Source organism: Anser anser (genome assembly GCF_964211835.1).
Source record: "Anser anser genome assembly, chromosome: 2".
In the NCBI taxonomy this organism is placed as follows: domain Eukaryota; kingdom Metazoa; phylum Chordata; class Aves; order Anseriformes; family Anatidae; genus Anser; species Anser anser.
In genome coordinates, this window is record NC_139721.1 from 73,149,286 (window position 1) to 73,166,955 (window position 17,670).

The window sequence follows — 17,670 nt, forward strand, 5'->3', positions numbered from 1 at the left end:
CAGGGCAATCCCTGTTATCTGTACAGGTTTGGGGTTGAAAGGGTGGAGAGCAGCCAAGTAGAGAAGGACTTGGGGATATTGGTGAAAAATAATAAATGTGAGCTGGCAGTGTGTGCTTGCTGCCCAGAAAGCCAATTGTATCCTGGGCTGCATATAATGAAGTGTGGCCAGCAGGTACATTTTTTTCCACCCACCTCTACTCCACTCTTGTGGGACCCCACCTGGAGTACTGCGTTCAACTCTAGTGCCCCAGCACAAGAAAGACGTGGACCTGTTAGACTGGGTCTAGAGGAGTGCTACAAAAATGATCAGAGGGCTGAAGCACCTCTCCTGTGAGGAATAGCTGAGGGAGCTGGGATTGTTTAGCCTGGAGAAGAGAAGTATTTTTGAATATCCTGAATTGGAATGGAACCACGAGGATCATAGAATCATAGAGTGACAGAATGGTTTGGATTGGAAGAGACCTTAAAGATCACCAAATTCCAACCCCCTGCCATGACCAGGGACACCTTCCACTACACCATGTTGCTCAAAGCCCCATCCAGCCTGGCCTTGAACATTTCCAGGGATGGAGCATCTACAACTTCTATGAGCAACCTGTTTCAATGCTTCACCAACCTCATGAAGAATTTTTTCCCTATATGTAATCTAAATCTTTTTAAGTTTAGAGTCAATAGTCCTTTAAACTAAAAAAGGATAATTGAGTACAACTGGCTCCACACAGCAATACCCAAAAATCAAACCATATGTATAAGAGTGTTGTCCAACTGCTTCTTGAACTCCATCAGGCTTGGTGCATCCCTGTGGAGCCCGTCCCAGTGCCCGACCACCCTCCGGGTGCAGAACCTTTCCCTAACCCCCAGCCTGACCCTCCCCTGTCCCAGCTCCATGCCGTTCCCTCGGGTCCTGTCGCTGTCCCCAGAGAGCAGAGCTCAGCGCCTGCCCCTCCGCTCCCCTCGTGAGGGAGCTGCAGGCCGCCATGAGGCCTCCCCTCGGCCTGCTCTGCTCGGGGCTGAACAAACCAAGGCACCTCAGCTGCTCCTCAAACATCTTGCCCTCTACAGCCTTCACCATTTTTGTAGCCCTTCTTTGGATATTCTCAAATAGTGTTATGTCCTTCTCATACTGTGGTGCCCAGAACTGCACACAGTACTCAAGGTGAGGCTGCAGCAGCACAGAGCAGAGCAGGACAATCCCTTCCTTCAACCAACTAGCCATGCTTTGTCTGATGCACCGCAGGGTATGGTTGGCCCTCCTGGCTGCCAGGGCACACTGTTGACTCATATTCAAGTTGCTGTCAAGGCTCCCAGAAGACCTTCAATACTTAAAGGGAGCTTATAAGAAAGATGAGGAGGGACTGTGAGGGTGGTGAGGCACTGGAACAGGTTGTTCAGGTTGTGGATGCCCCTTCCCTGTTAGTGCTTGAGGTCAGGTTGGATGTGGCTTTGAGCAATGTGATCTAGTGGAAGGTGTCCCTGCCCATGGCAAGGGACTTGGACTAGATGATCTTTAAAGATCTCCTCCAACCCAAACCATTCTACAATTTTGTGATTTCTGTTTAATGGTGAAGAGCCAGTGAACTTGAAAACTTGTTGGAAGATGCTCTTACTACAGCATGAGGTGTAGAGCACTGGGTGAGTCATTCCTTGTTAGGAGAAAGCAGGTTGAGTGTGTTCTTGAGGTTTTTACAAGTAAACAACTCATACTGGAAAGGCCCAGAGACTTATGTGTGAATTGAAGAAAAGTGTAGGTAGGATGAATCACATGAGTTCTTCAAAACAGTATTAATGTTCCGTTATAAGCCAAGAGAACTTCTAATAAAACTTACTGATTGCATCCCAGTTAGCTATCCGTGGTGAGATGCATATTGCCATTCCTGAATGGCTAAATCGAAACCTGACCATCATAAAGACTGGTTGTTCTAAATGAGTGGTCTTTGTAGCAGAGCAGGAGACCTTATCCAGTAGCATGGATTTGCACTGTGGATGCCTAATGATATGAGTTTCTACAGGAAGCTATGAACACAACTCCACGGCTTAGGAGTCCAAGCCAATATGCCTCACACCTTGAGAGAAATCTTATTTATTCTATCTGGAAAAAAAAAAGTGTGAAGCAGGGAAGGACAAAGTGGGAAAAGACATGGTCTCAAACTGAACTGGAAAAAATGCTCATATATTTTTTTTTTCCTCCATCTGATTTCCCAGAATCGTTGAGGTTAAAAAGGACCTCTTGAGATCATCTAGTCCAACCCTCCTGCTCAAGCAGGGTCAGGTAGAGTAGGACTATGAACAGTTGTGTTTTTAGTAGCTCCACAGATGGAGACTCCACGTCTTCTCTGGACAACCTCTTCCAGTGTTTGATTACCCTCACTGTAGAAAAATGTTTTCTCGTGTTGAGGTAGAATTTCATGTAAGTTAACTTGTTCCCATTGCCTCTTGTCCTGTCAGTGGTCACTGCTGAGAAGAGTGACTCTTCTTCATTCCTTGAAGAGTCTGCCTCCTCTTCTTTGTTTTGACAGGTGTTCATACACATTGGTAAGATCTGCCTTGAGCCTTCTCTTCTCCAGGTTGAACAGCCCCAGGTCTCTCAGCCTTTTCTCATATCAAAGGTGCTCCAGTATGTCCTTTGTCTCTCTTGTACTGGGGAAACCAGACCTGTACCCAGCACTCTAGATGTGGCCTTAGAGCTGAGTAGAGAAGGATCACCTCCCTCAACCTTCTAGCAACACATTTGAAAGCAGCAAGTCAAATAATAAAAACTGAACTGCAAGTAATACAGTAAATTAACGTGAGGGACTTCTTCCTTCCCCAAGCCTTTCAGAAACCTTTAAGTCATTTCTGGCAAGTGATTACATCCTTGATGCTTTGGGACTATGCTGATAGTTGTGGTCCGTGTATGCAGAGGTGATGAGTGCCTTAGACAAGTTTACGGGGAACACTGTGACTGTCTGTGTTCTGTTTTTGTGGGCTGATATTATAGAGTATCTGAGAAAGAAATGCAGTGTCCTATTTCTGCTATATTCTTGTGCTGGACTCCAGGGGAAGACTGCAAATGGTTTTCCCATTATCTAACCCTCCTGCTGCTAAGCTGTTGCCTGTAGGCCAACAGCAACAAGTATAGCTGATACATTGATCTTAATGCCCAACAGTTGTGCTAATGATTAGAATATTAACTATTGGACGGTCTTGGTGGTCAATTTAAGAGTGTATTTCTTAGTGAGTCTGTTTCAGCTTTTTTCAGAGGCCAAAGCCAATGAACATGGGCAAATTCCAAAAAGGCAGTTTTACACAGGCAGGTCATGATGAATGGAGTAATTGTAAACATATGTTTGGTTAAACCACTAGCAAATCGGCATCTGATTCTTCCCAGACTTGACCAATGCCAGCTTCTTCTGGTTCTCAACAGGACAAAAATAGGAAATGACTTTCCTCTCAGGCGAACCCTAGAGGAAATGCCATGCCATCCAGTTTGAGTAAACCTATAGCAGAGTGGGAAGGAGCTCTTCTCCTGAGGGGTAGTAGGGATTTCTACGTTTGTTCATAAAGTAAATTCAGAGCGCAGTTCCTATGCTTCCTGCATGCTTACTGCTGCAGAGTTTGTGTTAGTAGCTAGATTGGAGAAAATGAATGGTTGCTGTGAAGCCTGAGCCTGTGGATGCTGAAGGCTGCAGATAAGTAAGGGTGGATAATACTCCATGACACCACTATCATTCTTCTATTATGTATCCCTGATGAGAAAATCAATAAGCAGGGAGAATCTGAAAGTCCATAGAGACTTCATGGTGGAGGTTAGCACTTGATGACCACTTGGAGACTCCTTTCAATGCCTGGGATCTAAATTCTGTGTTTCTGATGACTTGATCAAGTGGCTGCAGCTTTATCACAACTCATTTTGTTGGTTCGTAGCACAGAGTAAGCTTTCAAAGCTCTTTTTTTTTTTTCTAGGTCATCTTCAAGTGCTAGTGTCCGTTTTGAAACAACGGGGAACAGAATTCTTGCAATGTTACCTGAATTTGCTTCACTGTGGATGGTTCTGTTACAGAACAGATGGACCCTTAAACATATTCCTGATCAGGGAGTTGCAACTGGGCTATATATCTATGTGCATCATGTGTTTGTAGAGTGCTTCAGATTTCAGAACTAACTGGCAGCAGGGATTTGGATCCTTTTCTAGAGGAAAAACTGTTAGAAAACTTTCCCAGATCTCAACTTCAATAGAAGACAGTAGGACAATATAGTTACATGTTAAAAGGGACTGCACTAGAAGTTTTCAAGAGTCAAAATAAACGTGGGGGAGTAAATGGAGTGGGGCACGACCTTTCTTGTTTCCTTTTACCCCATGACGTTTGTTCATCTATGCCAAACTACAAGGCAGAGATTTAGATAGGAGAAGGTTCCCCTTAAATGGGAATTTGGGAAGGGGGAAGAGAGAAGGACTGGGGGAAGTATTAAGTCTACAGGTTGGTCTTGCTTAGTGTATTGCTAAAAGCTCTGAACATCCTTGAAAAGGAATAAGTAGCTTTTATTCTATCAAAGCACAAGCTTCAGGGAGCCTGAGAAGCTAAAAATTCAGAAGCTTGTGGTATTTTATGTTTGTGCCAAAGGCTTTCTTAAAAGGCCTGCTTTCCCTTCTGGCTCAAATGTATTTAAGTCCATTTAGGAGAATGTTAAGGGAGGAATATGTATTACAAGGCCATTGATTATTCCCGAATTAATGTCTTGTGGGTGATCATTCTTCATTCTAATAGCTGCTTGTGCTGACATCATCCAAGATGTCAGGGGATTATGTCAGAATTCAAGCCTTGATATTTTACAGAACAAAGGCTCAAGTGCCAGCAAACACTTTTGCAGTGGGTCAGGTTGCTTTATTTTTCTTGTCTTACTTTAACTGTGATGTTCCAGTTACTGTACTTGGTCACAGTGAGGAGTGTAGTAAACAGTTTCCCAGAGGAAAGCATCTGTGCAGGATAATTGTAAGAACAGAATACTACTTGCCACTAAATTTTACGCTGGAGGCAGATTCAATGTCAAGATCCATACTCTAGACACACAACGCGTGTGTTTTTAACAATTTATGAAAAAGCTCATCAGCTTTAAGTCTTGGCTTTGTTTTCTTTTGTGATGAAGTGTATCATCCTTGAATCCTGAACTCCAAAAAGTTTAGGCTGAAAGTGTGTGTGTGTGTGTTTTCTGTTTGTTTGTTTTGTCCTGGCTGCTAGATACCTAGCTTCAGTTTTTAAGCGATGGTTCTTAGTGAAGGCTCTATAAGGGGTAAGCGATCAAAATAGCGTATTATTCTCTATGACTGATCAAAATAGAATCACAGATTATATGTGACTTTCATAAACTGATAGCTTTTGATATTATTAATTGGTAGGATATTATAGCATTATCCATAGTCATGACGCTCTTCAGAGGGAGACATTGGTTTTCTTTTTGAAAAGACTTAATGGGAGTGGAACAAGGAGGCTATGAGGTGAACTGCAAGGAGTGCAAATGCTCTTTGGGTTGCTAGCATCTCCAGTGTGTGCTGAGGCTTGTTTTGTATTTAATGTGCGTTTTTTTGTTCTAGAGATGACATTAAAAAGGTCAGGAAAAAATCTCGGTGGAGTTCCTTGCTAGCGAAGGTGGATGACATTTTTAACAATTGGAAAAATTGGAAAGTCAGAGGAGTGTTGCAAAGGATGTTTCAGCTGATGCTGTGCGTGACAGGCTGAGTTCAGGTGTGTGATAGCACTTTCAGTTATCATCAGGTAACCTTTTTTAAAAAAAAAAAAGTCCTGCTGATACTGTCATGGTTAGAGAATGCCATTGCAAGATGCTTTGCTAGTCTTAGCCTCTTAACCTTAGCTAATTGTAGTAAACATATGAGTTATCCTGTTTTACTTGCAAGTGGTTCAACTCTGGTTCCCAGCAGTTGGGGAAGTTCTCATGGGTGTTTGCAAAATGGGTGATGTTGAAAAGCAAAGCAAAGGAAGGAGTTTGGTGCTCTGACAAACTGACTTTCAGATTTGCTTGTGTTCTTCTCTGAGAACTTCTTGACCTCTGAATGTCCAGCAGTTCAGCTCTTACAAGGTTTGCTCCCCAGGTCTATCTCATTTAAAATAAGATGAGCTAAGATGACATTCTTTAGATAACGTGAAGTAACCTATCAGGTCAATTTGGCAGCTCTCAGCACAGCTTCATGGAGCTAGTGCGCAGCCAGAAGTGATCCAAGTCATTTTTATCCTTTTTTAGAGCGCTGAAATGCAAATTTCTGTTGTGAAAAATCTGCAGATGTGAAAAGGTTGAAGAAGCTTTTCCCCTGGAAAAGAGGCAAAAGGTGTGAGGAATGCGAAGAGCTCACTGAAAGATGATGTCGCTTTTGCCAGAACACATCTCTTATCTTGTGCCATCTTGCTCATTCGCTATGCGCTCTCATGGCTGACTCCCAAACCAGGTAGAGAGCTGCTCTGCATGCTTGTTTTTTTCGTGAATTGGTTTTCTTCTGCATTAGAGAATGGGATCAGCTTTTGGAATTATGCAGTGGGGCAGCCAAAGAGATGTCCTTCCAAGAAAAGGAAGGGAAGAAATGGGAAATATAAAATAGAAGAATGGGTCTCCTTTTCTTTTGGTATTCAGAATTTGACTTGCTGCTGAGCCAGCTCAGCCAGGGAAGCCTTCTGATTTTTTTTTTTGAAGGCCCAATATAGGTTTGTGTTTTTTTTCTACCCCCTGTGAATCTCAACAAATGTTACAGAGCTATGCAAGCAAACAAACTGCTGACTAGATCTGGCTTTCTGCAGCATCTCCAGAGGCTGGCTGAATTTGCAAGGGGTACCTATGGAAGGGAGTCTTTTTTTTATTTATTTTCAGTGTGTGTGGGTTTAGAGAAAAGAACTTGAGTTAACCTTATGTGTCTGATCTGCATACAGCCCTGAAATGTGGATCTGAGTGACAGTGTCTTAATTTCGGTCTTTTTTAGAAAACTGACATGCATTTTGCTTTCTTAAAATGAACGTGAAATGTGTCAGTGCTAGGTGGGGATTTTTGGTTGAGCAACTCAGCCATAATACAAATGTTACTATTGCTTTGTACGTTTGAAAAAGAAAAATAGCACATCCGCAGTTTCGGAAGATTATGCAAGTAATGTGTGGCTGTATCTTATTATATGATCATCATAAATCAGAAACACTGAGGAAGTAACTGGTAATAAATCCATCATCATTCATATTATGAGAAATACTGAGCGTAATAGCTGTTCATACTTACCTCAATGCTATGAGGAACGTTGCAGATTGGATTGAATTGCCCATTGTGGTAAAACGTGCTTGTTTCAGGGTCACTGGCCAAAATGTTTTTTTTCCTGTAACATCTTCACTGTTCTGGAGTTTCACAGTCCCAGGGTTGCCTGCGAGCTGGTTCAGCCACTCAGCTCCTATGGAAAGGGGTCTCTACAGCAAAAGTCAGATAAAGGTATTAGAGATGACCGCTTTTGTCTACTAGGAAATGGTTTTGGTTGTTGAGCAGATCTTGCTCATAAACTCCTGCAACTCTTGAGGAGATGCCTTTGATAGGCTGCAAGTTTCTCAGCCTTGCTAAAGCTAATATGTTTTAGCATGAAAAAGAAAACCCACAAAGGAACAGCAAAATAAGATGCTTCTTTAGTAATTTCAGTTACTATTCTTGCCTGTGGTAAAAGTGAAGAATCATCTTTGGTTACTTTGTAAATATGGGATCATTTTTGGTGGAGGGTGACAGATCATGGCTTTGTTTTGTTTTGCTGAGCAGAATTTGTGAAGAGCAGGAATTTGGGTTCTTAGCTTCTTGATTGCACAGTGGTAAATGTTGTTTCTCTTCAGAAACGTATCTGGCATTTGCTATAAGTTTAACCCCGAAAATGTTGAGCTACTTGACTGGCTCAGTCTTTCAGGCTAGGTACCTATGCTGTTGAATGAAAACTCCTGGATGCTCTGAGGAGGAAATCTGATTTGAGCCTTCATCACAAGGGTCTGCGTCAGTCTAAGATCATGTTTTGTCTTTTTGCAAAGTCATTTGGAGAGTGAAAAATGCATATTCAATGTTTTTGCCACCCCTTGTATCCTGAATGCTCTATACTAGCTTACCAGCTACTGAGTGAAGGTCAGGTTTTATAACAAATGCTGCTCATAATGCTTCAATCCCTTCGTATCGCTGTATTCGGATTTTGGGCTATGGAGATGAAGGAAGTCACGAATGACAGAAGTAGTCTTATGGGCACACTGACATGGCTGCATACAAACGCCAGGTTCCTTCCTCTTCTCAACGGAGATGTAGCCAACTTGTCTGCTTGACTTCAGCAGTGTCATTTCTATAATGACTTTGGCAGTGATTCAGCGGGAGGACTTACCCAGCCAGAGAGAAGCATCCATGGGACTTTCCTCTATTTTTTTTTTTACTGTGGCTTGTCTAAAGTCAATGTTTGAGTACAGATCTGTGTTCACGCGGTGTGGTCAGAGTGAATTTTTACCTAAACCTATGGTTGAGCCATAAATCATTGCTCTGTGTGGGCAGCGATGCTTTCATCCAGTAGCTGCGCTTACTTCACCTCTTCGTGTGAGTATCCTCTGAGTCTGCAGCCCTAATTGTCTGAGGCCAGACAAAGAATGTGTGCTTTGTGTAAGGAGCTTGCAAACTCTTTGAAATCCTGGCTTGCCGTGTGGAAAGAGGGGAGGTTCTCAAAGCAGCTTTCTCTGTTCCCCCTCCCGTCCTTCAGCCAGGGCTGCCTCCAAGCAGTTCTTCAGCAATGTCCCTGTCATGCTCTCGGCAGCCCTGTGGCCATGCTGTCCCCCCTCCCTGCTACCCAAACACCCCATTTCTCTCTGGAGGTCCAGGGCTGGGTGGGGTATGCGCATCTCTGCCTTGGGAGAGCTGCCAGAAGTCCCCAGTGGTGACTAACTGCAGTGAGCTGGAGTTGGTGGTAAGCAGCGATGTTGTGAAGTAGAAGAGGAAATGTCTGAAAGATTAATAATCTCTTCCCACATCAGTCCCTCTTGAAGGCAAAACAGAGCTCATCTCCAGTAGTTCTCACTGAATCCAGGCAAGTTTATGCTGTCTTGAAAAGGCAATAGGTGTGCTAAAAAAAGAAAGGATCTTGCAGTAAGAGCAGTTTTCCACTTGTGTTTTGCACTATGTTAGTGTGCTGTGCTGACACTAAGTCAAAAAGTCAAAGCAAGTTTTTATGGTAGAGAATATAGATTCTCTGTACATAAAGTACAGAGCTTCTGGGATATTTTATGGATATCGGAGACTTGTTCATGGAGGAGCAATGCTCTTTAATGAGCATTGAAGTAGCTCAGTGGTGCACTGGAGTTTGGTGAAGGCTTTAGACCTAATCTGTAGATAGAGCCCACGATTGATGTAGTGTTGAAGGTGGGAACACAAGGGAAAAGGATAAAGGAAGAATGCATTGCTTCTCCTAGGGTCATAAACATCCATCTGTGCAAGTCAGGTTTAGTGCATCATCAGCATGGTTTCAATTGAAGTTTACTGGATTAGGAAGTGGAGTAGTACTCCGACTGTATTTTATTATGCGGCCGCTTCATGGAGCATATCTCCTGCGGTTCCTTAAGACTAAAACTGTCCACATCCCACACTCATTGGACGCTTCATTGGCACTGCTGGGACCTTATGTGGAAGCCTTTCAGTAGCGCTGTTTGCACAGAACTCATCTGTGTCCGACTATGAATCCGAGATGGTTTTTAAGCAAGGCTTTGGGGTCCGTCAGGCTCTGTGATACCTTGGGAGCCTTACAGTGCTGCAACCATGTGTGGCGTCAGGAGGTTTGGAGGAGAGAACTTCAGTTTCTTTCTTTCCAGTCTTCTGGTGTCCTTTTTAAAAACTGCTGGTGTGACTAGGTAACTTATGCTACCTGGTACCATTACAACATGGAATGAAGTTCCTAGAAAACCAATGGACTTCAGGACTTGCACCTGAGGTGCTGCCTCTGAAATCCACTAGTTTAAAATTAACCAAATACCCTAGCTAGCTTAAATGAATCTTAATGACTTTCTGCCACTTTAATTAGAAGAGTCTATAGCTGCCTTTGTGCAGCATAGATTGCAAGTGTTTTTTATCATGAGGATGATTTTGTAGCATGGCAGTAAAAAGCTAAAGCCTTGTCTGGACAACGAAGAAATAACCAGATTTGTATAAGCCAAAGCAGCTATCTCCTAAAACTGACCTAACCAAGAAAGCTTTGAACTGCAATGCCATCTTCCATCAGAAAGCGCTGCAAAGTATCCTTACCCCCACCAAGGAATCTAATAAGAAAGGATTGAGCCATCTTGTTGTTAGGGAGGAAAAACTGAATAGAGGCTAAAGATGTGAAATATAATTAAGGATATAAATTCACTGTGTTTTTTTGGATGTAAATGAACATCAACTAGAAATGTTTCCTGGCATTTTACTGTCATTCTTACTGCAAAAGAAGAAATAGATACAATGCTAGCTTGCAGCAGCAGACAGGGAGAGGAGGAGAGAAAGCTACTCTAATGGAGAGTGTTTGGGAGACATGTTGAGAGCCTAGGAAAGAAGGCATGAAGGCAATATTGACACAGCTTCAAGCTTGTTAATTGACTTGACTTTTCCAGTGCACCCATTTCTCAGCAATGTGAGAGGAGAAGGAATCAGACTGATACCCATGGTTATGTAGGTAGTTCCAGTGTGACGGAGGGACAGAGAGAGGGTAAAGCAGGCTTCTCCCCCCAGCCCTTGGGTAAAGATGATGTGGTGTATGGGAGCTGGGATGGGGGAGAGTCTTAGCTCACGGGGTGGCTAGACCATGGCTGTGACAATGCCAAGAACTGATCATCTCTTCAGAGTAAAGCTGCCCTCTTTCTTGGAGCCCTTGCTGGGGTTCTGTGTTTCAGGGAGCAGTGCTTTACCAGTGTGATCACTGCATTGCTCTGCACTTTCTTCTACATCCCAGCTTGTGGAAATTAAATTCTCTGAGATGATGATTGCCTTTTCAAATGTGGAGGAAGTGTTAGGAAGAAGAAAAAAAGCAGCAGAGATCTGAGTATTTATACCACAATGTGTGGTAAACATCCCACTTGCGATACAGGTAGCTAATTCACATCTAAAATTTGGCCTGACTTCAGTCCTGCTCTAAACCACAAGCGTCACTTTTGAGTAGATGTTTATTTGCCATGTCCTGTGGTCTGGTGGCAATTCGGACAGCCAAGAATCTCAGGGTTTACCACACAGTGAGGTGGCTAAGGAAAAATGCTTCTGGTCTGAATGCAAGCGATGGCACCTATAAACTCTATGAAATGGCAATGGCTGCTCAGCTATCTTGACTTAAAATGTCTACACCTATTGATGACTTTTTTATTTTCTTTTCCCCCAGCCCTGTCCGTCTTTAGGAAGGACTGATAATTTGGCTTTGCAGACTGTCAACCTAGGACTCCAAGATCCTGGTATCGGCAGTCGTGAAGATGCAAAGCAGGGAGTGGGGAGTCGTTCCTGATAGTGAGGGTTAGCACTGGTGCTAATCTGGTAAATCCACAGCGGGCCCCTCCTGTGCATAGAAACCTGATCTCAACTTGCAGATCCTCCTTGCTGTTGCTGTGATATTTACATAAATCCCTATTTCTTAAAACAAGAAGCGGTTAGATCAGGTTGGTGGATCTAAGAAAAACTGCATTAAACAGCCTTAACTTTTTTTCCCTGAATCAGCATCTTTCTCTGCTGTACTCAAGAAAGAATGGCAAATAACTTTATTTTTGACGCTGTATGATATAAAGCAAATGCAATTCCAAAGCCACCCTTAAGCCTCTGTGGCTTCCTTAAATATCTTCCAGTTGCATGGTTAAAGTCTAAGCAGAGTCTTGTACCCAGGAGTAGCGGATTTGGGAGATTTGTAAAATGCACGTCCCAGGCTACTTCCATTGCTGTAAATGGTGGAAGGCAAGCTGTGGTGTATGTGGGGGGAGCTGGGGAGAGAAAATTGGCTGGGTAAGATGATAGTGCTTGCAGCTATGTCTAATCAGAGTTTGTTTTCCCTAAATATTCCCCAGGGATTTACATAGAACAAATATAAATGTGGTTTGGTATATGCTGATGGGTACAGCTCAGTGCTCACGATTCATGAGCAAAAAACACTGAAAAGACCGAGGTGTGGGTTTTTCTTCTTTTCCTAACCTTCAGACCCGCTTGCTAAGTGTTAATGCCAAGCTGCAGAGTGGTAGGGTTGCATCTTGCAGTGCTAACTTCAGTTAATTGTGCTGTAGTAGCCATATATAGATAATCTTTTTCCACACTCCTCTGGAAGAAGAAATTTCACCACTCTTTGTACCCGTCAAAAACCTGACAGCCAGTGAAACCTCATGATTTTGATCTGCAGCTCATAGATTGTGGCTAAGCTTATAAAAAACGTTCAGGGCAGTGGAGGCAAAGTGGTGTTTCTACTCTGGAGGACACAGAACAGAGACTCAAGAGTAAAATTCCCGATGCTGTTCTCTCTGGGGGGCTGTTGGCCGCACGCCTCTTTGTTGTCAGCTTCTGGTTTGTTTGTAGTGTTGGGACATAGCTGGGTCCTTGTGTCAAGAGGCAAGTACATCGGTTAGACTTCTAGAAAAGATATTTTAACACACGCAGTTTGCAGTGGATTGGCTTTCTTTGAAGGTATTTCAGTTTGGAAAGTTGCAGCTGGCATGCACCTTGTTGGCATTCTCATTTTTGGATAATGTCCTTATAAGAAAGAGATGCAACATATTGGTTTTAAGCTTATTTCTTGCACAGCACAGTCCTAGATCTGGAGAGGAGATTTTAGAGAGGTCAACTAGTCAATGAAAAGCTGAAGTATAGCTGTGGTGGGTTTTTTTGGTTTTTTTTTTTTTTGGACAGTTTGGTGACAGTGATAGGGAAACTCCACATACTCTCCAGACAGTCTGTCTGTTGACTCATTGGTTTTTTCCTTTTAGCAATTTTGATTTGGTGTTTTTCTTTCCTCTTTCCTCAATACCCTCACACCACACCCTCACTGCCACTCCACCCAGTGATGTTTCCCTAAATCTTCTTTGTTGCTTTTTCTGTTTTCTGTTTCTTGTTCTGAAAGCTGTGGACATAGAGAACTCTTTCCTATTTCTTTGCAGCAGGCGTTTATATGTTTGAAGGATATCATCTTGACCCTTACTTTCTCTTTGGCTAAACTCCAGAACTCTGGTTCATTCTTCTTTTTTTTTTTTTTTCTCCCAGATGTCATGTTTTTCTAATTCTGTGATGTTCCTATTGCTTTTGCTTGGAGTCTTTCCAGTTGATCTTTTTTTGAAATTTGCTGAAAACTGGATACAGCATCATGCTGGAAGCTTTATCGGCTATGAGTAGAACAGAACTGTTACTTCATGCCTCTCACATATGTTCCTCTATACATTCCGGTATGGTATTTGCCTTTTTCTCAACAGAGAATTTTCCAGTTTGTAAAACTTACTTTGAATTCAGTCTTCCAGCAAGCTGGCAGTTTCTTCTAAATTAGCAGCTTCCCTGAGTTTAATGAGTGTCATTTTCTTCGTTATCTACAGTGTTAGTATTAGAGTAGTGTGGGAGCAGGGCAGGTCTCTGCAGAGGTTATTCGGCATGTCAAGACTATTTTGTGAGTCTTTCCGTTTGAGCGAGTAAGTACATACAGTTACCAGTCCCTTTCCAATCTACCATAAGATGGTCATTTCCATTGTTTACTATATGGCAAAGTTTTTCTGACTTTTCATAAAGATGTGGATTGCATCTTTTGACGTGTTTTTGCGAATTTCAAGTTTCTATGTCTCTGGTTTCTGTCTTCCTGAAATACTGTTCTGCCATAGTTGGAAGTTGAGTTGGTTTGACCTGGCTTACCCATTAACAATCAGTTTTTGTTGATTCTGATCTCTTATTTTCTTCTTAGTGCTAACAGTTGGGTTTAACAGCAATCCTAGTGCAAATAAGCAACAATTATCATTCTTTAGGTTCTTCTTTCCACTCCTTTCAGCTCCCACTTCTTCAAGATATCATAGTTTGTCCTTCTCCAGCCTCTGTTACCTCATCAATCCTCTATGGACTCTGAAAAATAGTTGCTAATGGTTTAAAGCTTAAAGAGAAACCCAAACAGATCAATGTGTTCATGACTGAATTTAATCAAAACCAGCTAATTTGAGAGAATATTTTTATCTACGAAGTATTGGATCTGTTTTATTTTTTTCCTTGGTAACATCACCAGTATTAGCGTTTTTGTTTGTTTGTCTTGGCCTTCTTGTTTGTAGCTTTCTGGAGAAAGTGGTGAGCGGTCTAACCTCCTTGATCATTATTTTATTGCTGTAGAATTGAGTCTTTTTTATTTATTTAGCTTTTTAATGTCTCTTGTTTCACCTTCACTAATTTTGGTATTGCAATAACTGTCTTCAGGCTATTGCTCTTTTCAGTGCTGCACTGTAGTGCAGGTGGAGGGACTTGGTATGACCTGTGTAGCTGGTGGGGGAGAACAACTAACTGTTGCTTGCTTTTGGCCATGTACAGGCAACAACAAAACTTAGACGTCTAGGATCTGAGGATTAACTGGAAGCCAATTAAAAACTGGAGATAAGGAAGCAAGCAATCGATGGCAGAAAGCTGTCTTAAAATACAAAGGCGAGTTCCCTCATCCAGAATCAGCCCATTGAAAAGGTTAATGGGCGAATGCCTAAAGGTTGAATCTTCATATTAGCTGGTTTTTGTCAAATTTGGGTTTGAGAACATCATTTATTTGGTGCCTCTGATCAGCTCAGCCATAATTCAGAAGCTTTATAAGGTTTTATATGTGGTGCTTCTGCTGCTGTCTAAGACTAGAATTGTTTAAAATGGAAAGTACTTAAGTATACCGATGAACCCCAAATGACTAGATAATCATACGATTAACTAGAGGTTTGGTCATGTGTCATAACCAGATCTAGAAACATGTTGGATAAGGGGATGCTTATGGAGTGGAGACAGTGAACAATAATAAAACTGTTCATAAAATAAGAAGCCTTCAGAAAAGGAACGTACAGTTTCAAGAACAGATGGTCTAGTGGTAATAGACACTAACAAATCTTCGTTGGCTGGCAGTCTCCTTTCACGTTAGGATCTTCTCTTGAAAGTTCTTCCAGGGAGTTGACTTCCTTTCTCCAAAATGCACGATAAAAGGGCAGAGTGAATTCCTCATGGAAACCTGTTCTTCCTTGTCTAACAAAAATGAATTTACAGTGATAGCCCAAGCTAAGAGGCAGTAAGCTCATGAGGCAGGTATATTCTTCATTGGAACAGCCTGAGGCTATTTCAGATCTTATTCTGCTCTTTGTGCCCCAGAATTATCACGTTGCAGGACAGTTGTCACCCTTCTGATGGAAAGTGGGACGACTGACTTGGAAACACAAGCAAGTCTTGCTTTGATCTTCTCTTGCTTCTTCTGCAGTAGCATATTGTTTGTTAGACACAGCTTACATAATTATCCTCCTGTGTGTGTGTAAACAGGTTTAACACAGGCCTTTTGTTTCTTTTATAGTTGAAACTTACCAATACTATATGTGCTGTATGGAAGGGAACAGAAGAGGGGTGAGTTGCAGCATACATTTATGGTTTCTCCTCTCTTCCAGTGCCTCAGAACTTGTGCAGACTTGTAATAAGCAAAACAGAAGTGAAATGCTCCTGTTTTCATTTTCTATCTATACCTTATCCTGCTAAGAGCAAATTGACTTTTTTAAAAAATTAATCAATGTTATCAAGCCCTCCACCACCACCATCCAGCTCTGTGCTCTTTTCTTGCTGCGTTGATTCCTCTGTCACACAGTAGCTGGTAGAGAGGCTTTAAATGCAGCATTAGCGAATAAGCCTGTGCCATTTTTGGCCTGCTGTTAGCATTTAAAGTCTTTAAAGTCGCCCACTAAAGACAACGAAGAAGAAAAAGTTGGCCTAGATATGTGGCATGTGTGTTCTTGTTTAATATCGGAATTTCTGGTATGGCCAGGGACACATGCCAGCTTTTGCAGTACAGGCCATGGTTCAGATACTTAAGTACTATACTAAAAATAACAGGACTATTTTAGACTGGGACCCAATTAGGGAGAGAATAACTTGTTGCTCTGCAATCAGTAATCTAAAGTAGTAGGCAGAGTGCAACGTGCAAGTAAACCCTACTGTTTTGCTTGCGAAGTTGCCAGTTTTCACACTGCTTCCTCCATGTGTTCCTCAGATGCTTTTCCAGAGGTTTAAAAAAAATAAAAATCCTTCTCTTCAGGGATACTTTGTGTACTTTTCTTCAGATTTTGATAATGCACTGTTTAATAGCATTATGGCTCCTAATCCTGCAGCAGCCACACGGGAAATTCCTAGAAGGCAGGGTGTGGGAGGTGAGAGTGGCAGCGCCGTGCCCTCTCCAGCGCAGCTAGCAAGCCTTGCCCTCCCCTGCAGAAGGGTAATGGGAGGAAGTGCTGAGGATGAGATGAAGAGCAGAGGGACCCGGCTGACATGAGGAGCAGAGGGACTCGTCTTCTTCCCCTGCTTTGCCTACGAGGGACAGAGGAGAAGGGAGCATGGTTCCTGAAACGTGCTGCTGCTGCTTGCTTTCCCCCATCAAGAAGTACAGTGAAAATAAATAACTCGCACGTTTAAGCATCTGAAACAAAACATTATTTTACACATCAGCAGTTTCTCCAAGATGGTTTTGCTTTTGGTGATGCTGCTTACTGCCACCTTCTCTTAGATCAGACTTCAGCGAGACAAGTTATAGGAATCTGACTTCATTTGTGCATGGAGCGGTGGGGAGGGAACATGCGTACTCCTGCACCTGAATCCTCTGGTACTGAAGTGCTTTGAAGCCATCAGTTGCATTCGGTCCCAGTTCTCAGCTCCTTGTCAAAACAGGGCTGTGGATGAGGTAGCACTTGATGTACCCTTATGCAAATGCCGTGTTGGATAGAATTGTGATGATGCTCGAGATGAAAGCTGAACGCACCTAGAACGTCTATTTTTGTAGATATCTTTCTAGCAAGCTATTTTGGGAACATGAAAAAGCCAGAATCTTTTTGGTGTTGTGACTCTCGTGCTATTTTGGAAGTCATTTTTTTGTTTTATTCAAAAGGAAAAGCTGATAAAAGAAGAGTTTGAGGCCTTATTCGACTGCTGACTCTTAACTGCTTTCAGTGCAGTGTTGGACTTGTGTTGTGATTTCAGGAGGACTTCACCTGTCTTTTGCAGGATGTTTCATGTTCTTTCAAATCCTAGACTTAGATTTTCTATGTCCTGGCCTGAAATGTAAAGGAAGAGTCTCTCTAGATGCCTGGTATGAAAATAGCACCTTTTATAATCAATGCTGAAACATGGCACATCCCAGGTGCAGTAAATTCCCACAGAAATCGTGGGGGAGAGATACCCCAGTGAAGAAGTTCGTGTTTTGAATTGTGTAGAGCTAGCTTTTAGGCATGTGCTTGTCAACTCACGAGCTATATGTATTCTACCTTCTGCATACTGCAGCAGTCTGCAGGACTTGCTGTTAAAAGTAAATGCTATATGGAGGATGCCTAGCAACTGCGGTTTTTAAGCCTGTGCCAAATTGTTAAAGGTGCAAATCCCTTAAATAAAGGTGCAAATCTGGTGTGGTATCTTCTGGAGGACACAGTGTGGTGGTGCTGAGGCTGCACTTCTTGACCTTTGTGATGTGGTGGTG

General features: G+C 42.5%; 1 protein-coding gene across 4 annotated transcripts in view; it reads left to right on the forward strand.

The window, feature by feature from the left end:
• GRB10 (growth factor receptor bound protein 10) overlaps window positions 1-17,670 on the forward strand; it is a 150,604-nt gene that overhangs the window by 4,704 nt on the left and 128,230 nt on the right. For 2 of the 4 annotated variants that reach the window (XM_083822355.1, XM_083822357.1), the window contains one exon: window positions 15,511-15,560. The exons of the other annotated variants lie outside the window; for them this stretch is intronic. The gene's annotated coding sequence lies outside the window, so the exon portion shown is untranslated. The remainder of the gene's footprint in view (window positions 1-15,510; window positions 15,561-17,670) is intronic. 4 annotated transcript variants of the gene reach the window in all.